The sequence below is a fragment of the Oncorhynchus keta genome, unplaced genomic scaffold (assembly GCF_023373465.1).
Source record: "Oncorhynchus keta strain PuntledgeMale-10-30-2019 unplaced genomic scaffold, Oket_V2 Un_scaffold_17821_pilon_pilon, whole genome shotgun sequence".
Lineage (NCBI taxonomy): Eukaryota > Metazoa > Chordata > Actinopteri > Salmoniformes > Salmonidae > Oncorhynchus > Oncorhynchus keta.
The window spans coordinates 127,873-141,857 of NW_026290830.1; the positions used below are offsets into that span (position 1 = coordinate 127,873).

Consider the following 13,985-nt stretch of genomic DNA (forward strand, 5'->3'; position numbering starts at 1 on the left):
TCATATCTGATCCAGTCCAAGACAGGTACTATGTAATCATATCTGATCCAGTCCAAGACAGGTTCTATGTAATAATATCTGATCCAGTCCTAGACAGGTACTATGTAATCATATCTGACCCAGTCCAAGACAGGTACTATGTAATCATATCTGATCCAGTCCTAGACAGGTACTATGTAATCATATCTGATCCAGTCCAAGACAGGTACTATGTAATCATATCTGATCCAGTCCTAGACAGGTACTATGTAATCATATCTGATCCAGTCCTAGACAGGTACTATGTAATCATATCTGATCCAGTCCTAGACAGGTACTATGTAATCATATCTGATCCAGTCCAAGACAGGTACTATGTAATAATATCTGATCCAGTCCAAGACAGGTTCTATGTAATCATATCTGATCCAGTCCTAGACAGGTACTATGTAATCATATCTGATCCAGTCCAAGACAGGTACTATGTAATCATATCTGATCCAGTCCTAGACAGGTTCTATGTAATCATATCTGATCCAGTCCAAGACAGGTTCTATGTAATCATATCTGATCCAGTCCAAGACAGGTTCTATGTAATAATATCTGATCCAGTCCTAGACAGGTACTATGTAATCATATCTGATCCAGTCCTAGACAGGTACTATGTAATCATATCTGATCCAGTCCTAGACAGGTACTATGTAATCATATCTGATCCAGTCCTAGACAGGTACTATGTAATCATATCTGATCCAGTCCTAGACAGGTACTATGTAATCATATCTGATCCAGTCCTAGACAGGTACTATGTAATCATATCTGATCCAGTCCTAGACAGGTACTATGTAATCATATCTGATCCAGTCCAAGACAGGTACTATGTAATCATATCTGATCCAGTCCTAGACAGGTACTATGTAATCATATCTGATCCAGTCCTAGACAGGTACTATGTAATCATATCTGATCCAGTCCTAGACAGGTACTATGTAATCATATCTGATCCAGTCCTAGACAGGTACTATGTAATCATATCTGATCCAGTCCTAGACAGGTACTATGTAATCATATCTGATCCAGTCCTAGACAGGTACTATGTAATCATATCTGATCCAGTCCTAGACAGGTACTATGTAATCATATCTGATCCAGTCCAAGACAGGTACTATGTAATCATATCTGATCCAGTCCTAGACAGGTACTATGTAATCATATCTGATCCAATCCAAGACAGGTACTATGTAATCATATCTGATCCAGTCCAAGACAGGTACTATGTAATCATATCTGATCCAGTCCTAGACAGGTACTATGTAATCATATCTGATCCAGTCCAAGACAGGTACTATGTAATCATATCTGATCCAGTCCAAGACAGGTACTATGTAATCATATCTGATCCAGTCCAAGACAGGTACTATGTAATCATATCTGATCCAGTCCTAGACAGGTACTATGTAATCATATCTGATCCAGTCCTAGACAGGTACTATGTAATCATATCTGATCCAGTCCTAGACAGGTACTATGTAATCATATCTGATCCAGTCCAAGACAGGTACTATGTAATAATATCTGATCCAGTCCTAGACAGGTACTATGTAATAATATCTGATCCAGTCCAAGACAGGTACTATGTAATCATATCTGATCCAGTCCAAGACAGGTACTATGTAATCATATCTGATCCAGTCCTAGACAGGTACTATGTAATAATATCTGATCCAGTCCTAGACAGGTACTATGTAATAATATCTGATCCAGTCCAAGACAGGTACTATGTAATCATATCTGATCCAGTCCTAGACAGGTACTATGTAATCATATCTGATCCAGTCCTAGACAGGTACTATGTAATCATATCTGATCCAGTCCAAGACAGGTTCTATGTAATCATATCTGATCCAGTCCAAGACAGGTACTATGTAATCATATCTGATCCAGTCCAAGACAGGTACTATGTAATAATATCTGATCCAGTCCAAGACAGGTACTATGTAATCATATCTGATCCAGTCCAAGACAGGTACTATGTAATCATATCTGATCCAGTCCTAGACAGGTACTATGTAATCATATCTGATCCAGTCCAAGACAGGTACTATGTAATCATATCTGATCCAGTCCTAGACAGGTACTATGTAATCATATCTGATCCAGTCCAAGACAGGTACTATGTAATCATATCTGATCCAGTCCAAGACAGGTACTATGTAATCATATCTGATCCAGTCCAAGACAGGTACTATGTAATCATATCTGATCCAGTCCTAGACAGGTACTATGTAATCATATCTGATCCAGTCCTAGACAGGTACTATGTAATAATATCTGATCCAGTCCAAGACAGGTTCTATGTAATCATATCTGATCCAGTCCAAGACAGGTACTATGTAATCATATCTGATCCAGTCCAAGACAGGTACTATGTAATCATATCTGATCCAGTCCTAGACAGGTACTATGTAATCATATCTGATCCAGTCCTAGACAGGTACTATGTAATCATATCTGATCCAGTCCTAGACAGGTACTATGTAATAATATCTGATCCAGTCCTAGACAGGTACTATGTAATCATATCTGATCCAGTCCAAGGTACAGGTACTATGTAATCATATCTGATCCAGTCCAAGACAGGTACTATGTAATCATATCTGATCCAGTCCAAGACAGGTACTATGTAATAATATCTGATCCAGTCCTAGACAGGTACTATGTAATCATATCTGATCCAGTCCTAGACAGGTACTATGTAATCATATCTGATCCAGTCCTAGACAGGTACTATGTAATCATATCTGATCCAGTCCTAGACAGGTACTATGTAATCATATCTGATCCAGTCCAAGACAGGTACTATGTAATCATATCTGATCCAGTCCTAGACAGGTACTATGTAATCATATCTGATCCAGTCCTAGACAGGTACTATGTAATCATATCTGATCCAGTCCTAGACAGGTACTATGTAATCATATCTGATCCAGTCCTAGACAGGTACTATGTAATCATATCTGATCCAGTCCTAGACAGGTACTATGTAATCATATCTGATCCAGTCCTAGACAGGTACTATGTAATCATATCTGATCCAGTCCAAGACAGGTACTATGTAATAATATCTGATCCAGTCCAAGACAGGTACTATGTAATCATATCTGATCCAGTCCAAGTGTAACGGATGTGAAACGCTAGCCTAGTTAGCGGTGTTCGCTAAATAGCGTTTCAATCGGTTACGTCACTTGCTCTGAGACCTTGAAGTAGTTATTCCCCTTGCGCTGCAAGGGCCGCGGCTTTTGTGGAGCGAAGGGTAACGATGCTTCGTGGGTGTCAGTTGTTGATGTGTGCAGAAGGTCCCTGGTTCGTGCCCGGGTATGGGCGAGGGGACGGTTTAAAATTATACTGTTACACAAGGTACAGGTAATTTGCAGAATAATATCAAATGGTCTGAGACCAGGCTGGGGAGCAGGGAGTTGTATTTAATGATAAATAACCTAGTTATGATAGCAGGAGTCTGCTTGGTTAGTTGCTGTCTCTCCCTTCACTCCTCCCTGTCTCAGACCATTTCATGTTATTCTGTATGTAAATCCGATAGACTCCATTTAGTATGACAGGTTACGTTTGGTATGGTTACATAAGACAGGAGGTTAATGAAGGCAAAAAACGAGAGGACAAGAGTTTCAACTGTTAGACACCACCAGAGTGTCTACTGTTAAGTCAAATATGTGTCTAATTTATCCAAGATGAACCACAGCCTGTTGTTTCCAATGGAAACAAATTAATCTTAGTGGGCAGAACATGCAAGGAACAAAGATCAAACGGTTCATCGATGAAAAAATGAGCAGAAATTTGGCCAAAATCCATCTCGCTCCATCTTCTCCCACTGCTGGGCACTGGGCTTCCTCTCACTACCATATTTGGTAGTTAGAGGAAACGTCAACCCGGATGCTTCACATTTATACATCCTGTGAAATATCTGGCTCATTGTTCAATCTGTAGTTTAGTTACACACTACCAGGGGAAATGTACAAAGCTTTCCAAACTGTGGAGTGGTAGCATTTCACAGCGTCTGAACACGCGACAGTGAAATAAAAAAATAAAAATTTAAAACCAAGAAACAACAACAAAGAAATCTAAAAACAGAAAAATGGCAAAACATTCAAATCTGCAGCCTTCATTGAAACAAAGTCACGAGGCAGACACAAGGATGGCAGAAAATAACACGGAAAACGTTCACTTTCAAATACAACTGATCAAATGGGGATTTACATACTCTTTTGTAACATTCAAAATATAAGCGTTGTTTTAATAAAATAAAAAATAAAACAGTCTGTTCCCTGACCGTAGTTCCCTGAATTGAACCACCAGACTACCATGGAAAGCTACTTGTGTCAGGACAGTTTGACTTTTCACTTCATTACACATAGCTTTCCCTGGTGGTCTAGTGGTTAGGATTCGGCGCTCTCACCGCCGCGGCCCGGGTTCGATTCCCGGTCAGGGAACACACTGTTTTTTTTTTTTTATTAAAACAACGCTTACATTTTAAATGTTACAAAAATACTGTAAATCCACATTTGATCAGTTGTATTTGAAAGCGAACGTTTACCGTGTTACTTTCTGATATCCTTTCGCTTTCAAATTAAAAAAGGTGTGTTCCCTGACCGGGAATCGAACCCGGGCCGCGGCGGTGAGAGCGCCGAATCCTAACCACTAGACCACCAGGGAATGCTTCTATCTGAAGGCCGGTTTGACTTTTCTCCTCATTACTCAGCGCTGATTTACAACTGAAGTTTAACTTTTCGATCTTTCTGTAGACTTTATTTTTAGTGGAAGTGACGCTGGTGGAGACTTTAACGTTAGCTATATGTGGTTTACATCGAGCAAGCTCTGACCTTTCGTCCTTCGGAGTTCAAAGTCAAGCTGTTCCACTCTGATGTTGATGAAAGTCCGACTGTCTAGCAGAACCAGCGGCAGGAGAGGCCCGGGCGGGTGGTACCACGGATAAAAGTCGCCAAAACAGCAAACTCTGTAGGTGGGTCTTCGATGATGAAGACGGCATGACGGCAGGAGCTAAGGACCAATAACCAGGTATGTACAGCATACATCAAACACGCATTATAGGGGCAACAGGTAGCGTAGTCTGTCTATATATCTACAGTATCTATCTATCTATCTATCTCAGTCTGACTGTCTAATGAGTCAATGCCAACAGGTAGCGTAGTCTGTGTTGTATTTACGTTCACTACTGTCATACAGAAGCCACGTCTAAATATCTACAGTATCTATCTATCTAGTTAAATAAAGTTTAAATAAATAAAAATATGTCTATCTATCTATCTCAGTCTGACTGCCTAATGAGTCAGTGCCAACAGCTAAATGGAGTCAATCAGTCATAACTTTTAGCTGCCTATGTGTCCATCATCATCATAATGACTTTATCGCATCTCTCAGTGACAAACTGTGTCCTGCATGGAATCCTATTCCCTATAAAGTGCACTCGGGGCTGCCAACTCCTGAAGAAAGCTTTGGGGGGAGATTTTGCCTAGGCGGGTCTGTTATAAAGGTCATCTCCTGTAATTCTACATATTATTTTTCCAAAAACACAGGCCAGGTGTATTCAGAATGATTTGAATATTAAATTAACACTCACAATTCAATGACTTTGTTACTCTGAGATTTTTGGGGGGGATGAAAATTAAAAGTATGCTAATATATATACATATTGATTGATTCCTGTTCTCTATAAACAGTAGGAAGGTCAGTAGATTGATTGATGTTCTCTATAAACAGTAGGAAGGTCAGTAGATTGATTGATGTTCTCTATAAACAGTAGGAAGGTCAGTAGATTGATTCCTGTTCTCTATAAACAGTAGGAAGGTCAGTAGATTGATTGATGTTCTCTAGAAACAGTAGGAAGGTCAGTAGATTGATTCCTGTTCTCTATAAACAGTAGGAAGGTCAGTGATTGATTGATGTTCTCTAGAAACAGTAGGCAGGTCAGTAGATTGATTCCTGTTCTCTATAAACAGTAGGAAGGTCAGTAGATTGATTCCTGTTCTCTATAAACAGTAGGAAGGTCAGTAGATTGATTCCTGTTCTCTATAAACAGTAGGAAGGTCAGTAGATTGATTCATGTTCTCTATAAACAGTAGGAAGGTCAGTAGATTGATACCTGTTCTCTATAAACAGTAGGAAGGTCAGTAGATTGATTCCTGTTCTCTATAAACAGTAGGAAGGTCAGTAGATTGATCCCTGTTCTCTATAAACAGTAGGAAGGTCAGTAGATTGATTCCTGTTCTCTATAAACAGTAGGAAGGTCAGTAGATTGATTCCTGTTCTCTATACATTTACATTACATTTAAGTCATTTAGCAGACGCTCTTATCCAGAGCGACTTACAAATTGGTGCATACACCTTATGACAACCAGTGGAACAGCCACTTGCATCTAAATCTTGTTGGGGGGGTGAGAAGGGGGGTGAGAGGGATTACTTACCCTTACTTACCCTATCCTAGGTATTCCTTGAAGAGGTGGGGTTTCAGGTGTCTCCGGAAGGTGGTGATTGACTCCGCTGTCCTGGCGTCGTGAGGGAGTTTGTTCCACCATTGGGGGCCAGAGCAGCGAACAGTTTTGACTGGGCTGAGCGGGAACTGTACTTCCTCAGTGGTAGGGAGGCGAGCAGGCCAGAGGTGGATGAACGCAGTGCCCTTGTTTGGGTGTAGGGCCTGATCAGAGCCTGGAGGTACTGAGGTGCCGTTCCCCTCACAGCTCCGTAGGCGAGCACCATGGTCTTGTAGCGGATGCGAGCTTCAACTGGAAGCCAGTGGAGAGAGCGGAGGAGCGGGGTGACGTGAGAGAACTTGGGAAGGTTGAACACCAGACGGGCTGCGGCGTTCTGGATGAGTTGTAGGGGTTTAACGGCACAGGCAGGGAGCCCAGCCAACAGCGAGTTGCAGTAATCAAGACGGGAGATGACAAGTGCCTGGATTAGGACCTGCGCCGCTTCCTGTGTGAGGCAGGGTCGTACTCTGCGGATGTTGTAGAGCATGAACCTACAGGAACGGGACACCGCCTTGATGTTAGTTGAGAACGTCAGGGTGTTGTCCAGGATCACGCCAAGGTTCTTAGCGCTCTGGGAGGAGGACACAATGGAGTTGTCAACCGTGATGGCGAGATCATGGAACGGGCAGTCCTTCCCGGGAGGAAGAGGAGCTCCGTCTTGCTGAGGTTCAGCTTGAGGTGGTGATCCGTCATCCACACTGATATGTCTGCCAGACATGCAGAGATGCGATTCGCCACCTGGTCATCAGAAGGGGGAAAGGAGAAGATTAATTGTGTGTCGTCTGCATAGCAATGATAGGAGAGACCATGTGAGGTTATGACAGAGCCAAGTGACTTGGTGTATAGCGAGAATAAGAGAGGGCCTAGAACAGAGCCCTGGGGGACACCAGTGGTGAGAGCGCGTGGTGAGGAGACAGATTCTCGCCACGCCACCTGGTAGGAGCGACCTGTCAGGTAGGACGCAATCCAAGCGTGGGCCGCGCCGGAGATGCCCAACTCGGAGAGGGTGGAGAGGAGGATCTGATGGTTCACAGTATCGAAGGCAGCCGATAGGTCTAGAAGGATGAGAGCAGAGGAGAGAGAGTTAGCTTTAGCAGTGCGGAGCGCCTCCGTGATACAGAGAAGAGCAGTCTCAGTTGAATGACTAGTCTTGAAACCTGACTGATTTGGATCAAGAAGGTCATTCTGAGAGAGATAGCGGTAGAGCTGGCCAAGGACGGCACGCTCAAGAGTTTTGGAGAGAAAAGAGAGAAGGGATACTGGTCTGTAGTTGTTGACATCGGAGGGATCGAGTGTAGGTTTTTTCAGAAGGGGTGCAACTCTCGCTCTCTTGAAGACGGGAGGGACGTAGCCAGCGGTCAGGGATGAGTTGATGAGCGAGGTGAGGTAAGGGAGAAGGTCTCCGGAAATGGTCTGGAGAAGAGAGGAGGGGATAGGGTCAAGCGGGCAGGTTGTTGGGCGGCCGGCCGTCACAAGACGCGAGATTTCATCTGGAGAGAGGGGGAGAAAGAGGTCAGAGCATAGGGTAGGGCAGTGTGAGCAGAACCAGCGGTGTCGTTTGACTTAGCAAACGAGGATCGGATGTCATCGACCTTCTTTTCAAAATGGTTGACGAAGTCATCTGCAGAGAGGGAGGAGGGGGGGAGGATTCAGGAGGGAGGAGAAGGTGGCAAAGAGCTTCCTAGGGTTAGAGGCAGATGCTTGGAATTTAGAGTGGTAGAAAGTGGCTTTAGCAGCAGAGACAGAGGAGGAAAATGTAGAGAGGAGGGAGTGAAAGGATGCCAGGTCCGCAGGGAGGCGAGTTTTCCTCCATTTCCGCTCGGCTGCCCGGAGCCCTGTTCTGTGAGCTCGCAATGAGTCGTCGAGCCACGGAGCGGGAGGGGAGGACCGAGCCGGCCTGGAGGATAGGGGACATAGGGAGTCAAAGGATGCAGTAAGGGAGGAGAGGAGGGTTGAGGAGGCAGAATCAGGAGATAGGTTGGAGAAAGTTTGAGCAGAGGGGAAGAGAAGATAGGATGGAAGAGGAGAGAGTAGCGGGGGAGAGAGAGCGAAGGTTGGGACGGCGCGATACCATCCGAGTAGGGGCAGTGTGGGAAGTGTTGGATGAGAGCGAGAGGGAAAAGGATACAAGGTAGTGGTCGGAGACTTGGAGGGGAGTTGCAATGAGGTTAGTGGAAGAACAGCATCTAGTAAAGATGAGGTCAAGCGTATTGCCTGCCTTGTGAGTAGGGGGGAAGGTGAGAGGGTGAGGTCAAAAGAGGAGAGGAGTGGAAAGAAGGAGGCAGAGAGGAATGAGTCAAAGGTAGACGTGGGGAGGTTAAAGTCGCCCAGAACTGTGAGAGGTGAGCCGTCCTCAGGAAAGGAGCTTATCAAGGCATCAAGCTCATTGATGAACTCTCCGAGGGAACCTGGAGGGCGATAAATGATAAGGATGTTAAGCTTGAAAGGGCTGGTAACTGTGACAGCATGGAATTCAAAGGAGGCAATAGACAGATGGGTAAGGGGAGAAAGAGAGAAAGACCACTTGGGAGAGATGAGGATCCCGGTGCCACCACCCCGCTGACCAGAAGCTCTCGGGGTGTGCGAGAACACGTGGGCGGACGAGGAGAGAGCAGTAGGAGTAGCAGTGTTATCTGTGGTGATCCATGTTTCCGTCAGTGCCAAGAAGTCAAGGGACTGGAGGGAGGCATAGGCTGAGATGAACTCTGCCTTGTTGGCCGCAGATTGGCAGTTCCAGAGGCTACCAGAGACCTGGAACCCACGTGGGTCGTACGCGCTGGGACCACCAGGTTAGGGTGGACGCGGCCACGCGGTGTGGAGCGTTTGTATGGTCTGTGCAGAGAGGAGAGAACAGGGATAGACAGACACATAGTTGACAGGCTACAGAAAAGGCTACGCTAATGCAAGGAAATTGAATGACAAGCGGACTACACGTCTCGAATGTTCAGAAAGTTAAGCTTTACGTAGCAAGAATCTTATTGACTAAAATTATTAAAATGATACAGTACTGCTAAAGTAGGCTAGCTGGCAGTAGCTGCGTTGTTGACACTACACTAATCAAGTCGTTCCGTTGAGTGTAATAATTTCTACAGTGCTGCTGTTCGGGGCTAGCTGGCTAGCTAGCAGTGTTGTTTACGTTACGTTGAGTTAAAAGAACGACAATAGCTGGCTAGCTAACCTAGGAAATCGGTCTAGACTACACAATTATCTTTGAAACAAAGACGGCTATGTAGCTAGCTATGTAGCTAGCTACGATCAAACAAATCAAACCGTTGTACTGTAATGAAATGAAAATGTGATACTACCTGTGAATGCGACCGGGTTGTTGGGTTCTATTCAGTAGACGTTGGCTAGCTGTTAGCTGTTGGCTAGCTAGCAGAGTCTCCTACGTTAAGGACGACAAATAGCTGGCTAGCGAACCTCAGTGAATTAAGATAATCACTCCAAGGCTACACACACTAAACTACACAATTATCTTGGAAACAAAGACAGCTATGTAGCTAGCTAACACTGAACTAATCAAGTCGTACAGTTGAGTGAATAGCACTACAGTGATGCTAATCTGTGTGCGTTAGCTAGCGTTGCTAGCTCCTGGGCGAATAGCAGTGAAGGCTACGTTAGGGCGACGAAATACGAAATACGATAATTAATGCAATTATCTCTGATACAAGGACGGCTATGTAGCTAGCTAAGAAGAATGGCTAAGATTGTGTAGCTAGCTAACAGTAAACTAATCAAGTCGTACAGTTGAGTGAATAGCACTACAGTGATGCTAATCTGTGTGCGTTAGCTAGCGTTTGCTAGCTCCTGGGCGAATAGCAGTGAAGGCTACGTTAGGGCGACGAAATACGATAATTATGCAATTATCTCTGATACAAGGACGGCTATGTAGCTAGCTAAGAAGAATTGCTAAGATTAGACAAATCAACCGTTGTACTATAATGAAATGTAATGAAAAAGTTATACAACCTGCAGAGCGAAGTGCGAATGCGACCGCTCGCTCCAACCGGAACCGGAACAGTAAGAAGGTCAGTAGATTGATTCCTGTTCTCTATAAACAGTAGGAAGGTCAGTAGATTGATTCCTGTTCTCTATAAACAGTAGGAAGGTCAGTAGATTGATTCCTGTTCTCTAGAAACAGTAGGAAGGTCAGTAGATTGATTCCTGTTCTCTAGAAACAGTAGGAAGGTCAGTAGATTGATTCCTGTTCTCTAGAACAGTGGGAAGGTCAGTAGATTGATTCCTGTTCTCTAGAAACAGTAGGAAGGTCAGTAGATTGATTCCTGTTCTCTATAAACAGTAGGAAGGTCAGTAGATTGATTCCTGTTCTCTAGAAACAGTGGGAATGTCAGTAGATGTATTCCTGTTCTCTAGAAACAGTGGGAAGGTCAGTAGATTGATTCCTGTTCTCTAGAAACAGTAGGAAGGTCAGTAGATTGATTGCTGTTCTCTAGAAACAGTGGGAAGGTCAGTAGATTGATTCCTGTTCTCTAGAAACAGTAGGAAGGTCAGTAGATTGATTCCTGTTCTCTATAAACAGTAGGAAGGTCAGTAGATTGATTCCTGTTCTCTATAAACAGTAGGAAGGTCAGTAGATTGATTCCTGTTCTCTATAAACAGTAGGAAGGTCAGTAGATTGATTCCTGTTCTCTAGAAACAGTAGGAAGGTCAGTAGATTGATTCCTGTTCTCTAGAAACAGTAGGAAGGTCAGTAGATTGATTCCTGTTCTCTAGAACAGTGGGAAGGTCAGTAGATTGATTCCTGTTCTCTAGAAACAGTAGGAAGGTCAGTAGATTGATTCCTGTTCTCTATAAACAGTAGGAAGGTCAGTAGATTGATTCCTGTTCTCTAGAAACAGTAGGAAGGTGAGTAGATTTATTCCTGTTCTCTAGAAACAGTAGGAAGGTCAGTAGATTGATTCCTGTTCTCTAGAAACAGTGGGAAGGTCAGTAGATTGATTCCTGTTCTCTAGAAACAGTAGGAAGGTCAGTAGATTGATTCCTGTTCTCTATAAACAGTAGGAAGGTCAGTAGATTGATTCCTGTTCTCTAGAAACAGTGGGAATGTCAGTAGATGTATTCCTGTTCTCTAGAAACAGTAGGAAGGTCAGTAGATTTATTCCTGTTCTCTAGAAACAGTGGGAAGGTCAGTAGATTGATTCCTGTTCTCTAGAAACAGTGGGAAGGTCAGTAGATTGATTCCTGTTCTCTAGAAACAGTAGGAAGGTCAGTAGATTGATTCCTGTTCTCTAGAAACAGTAGGAAGGTCAGTAGATTGATTCCTGTTCTCTAGAAACAGTAGGAAGGTCAGTAGATTGATTCCTGTTCTCTATAAACAATAGAAAGGTCAGTAGATTGATTCCTGTTCTCTAGAAACAGTAGGAAGGTCAGTAGATTGATTCATGTTCTCTAGAAACAGTAGGAAGGTCAGTAGATTGATTCCTGTTCTCTAGAAACAGTAGGAAGGTCAGTAGATTGATTCCTGTTCTCTAGAAACAGTGGGAAGGTCAGTAGATTGATTCCTGTTCTCTAGAAACAGTAGGAAGGTCAGTAGATTGATTGCTGTTCTCTAGAAACAGTGGGAAGGTCAGTAGATTGATTGCTGTTCTCTAGAAACAGTGGGAAGGTCAGTAGATTGATTCCTGTTCTCTAGAAACAGTGGGAAGGTCAGTAGATTTATTCCTGTTCTCTAGAAACAGTGGGAAGGTCAGTAGATGTATTCCTGTTCTCTAGAAACAGTAGGAAGGTCAGTAGATTGATTGCTGTTCTCTAGAAACAGTGGGAAGGTCAGTAGATTGATTCCTGTTCTCTAGAAACAGTGGGAAGGTCAATGGGGACGCTCTGCACAGGAAATACTTATATTAATGGTTGATGGCAGTGGGCGACCAAATCATACATTGCCGTCTCCTTGTCCATAGACTGCTTTCAAAGTAAGGACACAAACATTCAGATGTTAGTACATTTTAGGTGAGCTCTCTCTTTAAAATTAGGTCTGGAACAAAATCCTGCTTGCTCTCCAGGAAATGCCACGCGACGGCCGCGGTGCAATTTAGAAGTAGCCCCCCAACGGAAATGGCTATCCATAAATAAATGGACACTTCCTGTTACAAAACGGAAATGGCTATCCATAAATAAATGGACACTTCCTGTTACAAAACGGAAATGGCTATCCATAAATAAATGGTTAGAAATGCTCAGTCTGGAAATGGCTGTCCATAAATAAATGGTCAGAAATGCTCAGTCTGAAGCCACTCGGCTATGGGTTTCACAGCCCTATACTAATGATACAAGTTGTATCACCTCAAAAAGGGTTTATTTACAACATCTGGGGTTGGGAATAGTGGCATAAGATGTTGGGAATAGTGGCATAAGATGTTGGGAATAGTGGCATAGTCTGGCATATAACCCATAACTTGAGTTCAGTCTTGGACCAATGAGAACCAAGATGGCTGTAGCTTTGTCCTGTATGACTGTGAAAGGTCTTTATTCTAGGCCGTAGAAAATCCCACATCCTACTAATTTGATCGCAACAGGATGGATCAACAGTGATTCACATTTCTGGTTTGCATCCTAAAACAAAAATGATAGTTGTGTTTTGCTGCATAACACCCATTATCTGTCTACCTATATGATGTCTGTCAGGTTATTAGATATATAAGCTTCAGTCACAACATAACACCATGTTTGTAATAACACTTTTAAACAGGTCGTTTGTAAATCTGTAGAATGTGTTTGTTCTGGTTCCACACTTGTAAATGAAGACAGTCACAAGAGGTTTTTCTTCTGAATAACTGGTCAGGGAAAAGCACGTTCCATTCAGCTTCACACAACTTGGATGTAAAGGCTTGATTACACCTGTAGTGACTACTTCTATCCCGTCACGCCCGTTGTTAGTTATCCATCGTTGACTAGATATACCAATGTAACCAAACCCAACACAATGTTGAAAAACAGGAAAGGCTTCACACCACTAGATCACATGACTAGACGTGACCTCAAATCTGCCACCAATGTAGCGGAAGAGAGTGACAGCTGCAACAGAGAATTTTTGTCCAGGGCTTATAGCACCAGTATCCCAACGTATTAAGGTGAAAACAAGAATAGAAAACAGCATTGGCATTAATAAAAACACATAAAAATAAGGCTACTTTTATATTATAAATATTTCAGTGACAACCTGGTTGAATAACAATATTGGGTTGTTAACACGTTTTTTGTTTGTTTGTGTAAATAAATGTGGGACACAAAAAAAGGCAGTATAGAACACCATCGCCCAAAATGCATTGCTCCAATAACTTTCAAAATATATTTTCCAAAGTTTTCCCCCCGAAAAAAATGTATTTTCCTATGAATAAAGTCACACAAAAATGTGTGTCTCCTCCTTAATAATTCTATAACATTTTTGTATTTTCACATGAATGAAGCCACACAAAAAGCGCACAA

General features: G+C 43.1%; 2 non-coding genes across 2 annotated transcripts; one reads left to right on the plus strand and one right to left on the minus strand.

Moving 5' to 3' along the window:
* The first annotated feature begins 4,412 nt into the window (after positions 1-4,412).
* trnae-cuc (transfer RNA glutamic acid (anticodon CUC)) lies at positions 4,413-4,484 on the plus strand. Its single transcript has one exon. It is a non-coding gene; the product is annotated as a tRNA-Glu (tRNA).
* A 151-nt stretch (positions 4,485-4,635) lies between these two features.
* Positions 4,636-4,707, minus strand: trnae-cuc (transfer RNA glutamic acid (anticodon CUC)). Its single transcript has one exon. It is a non-coding gene; the product is annotated as a tRNA-Glu (tRNA).
* Positions 4,708-13,985: the final 9,278 nt, after the last annotated feature.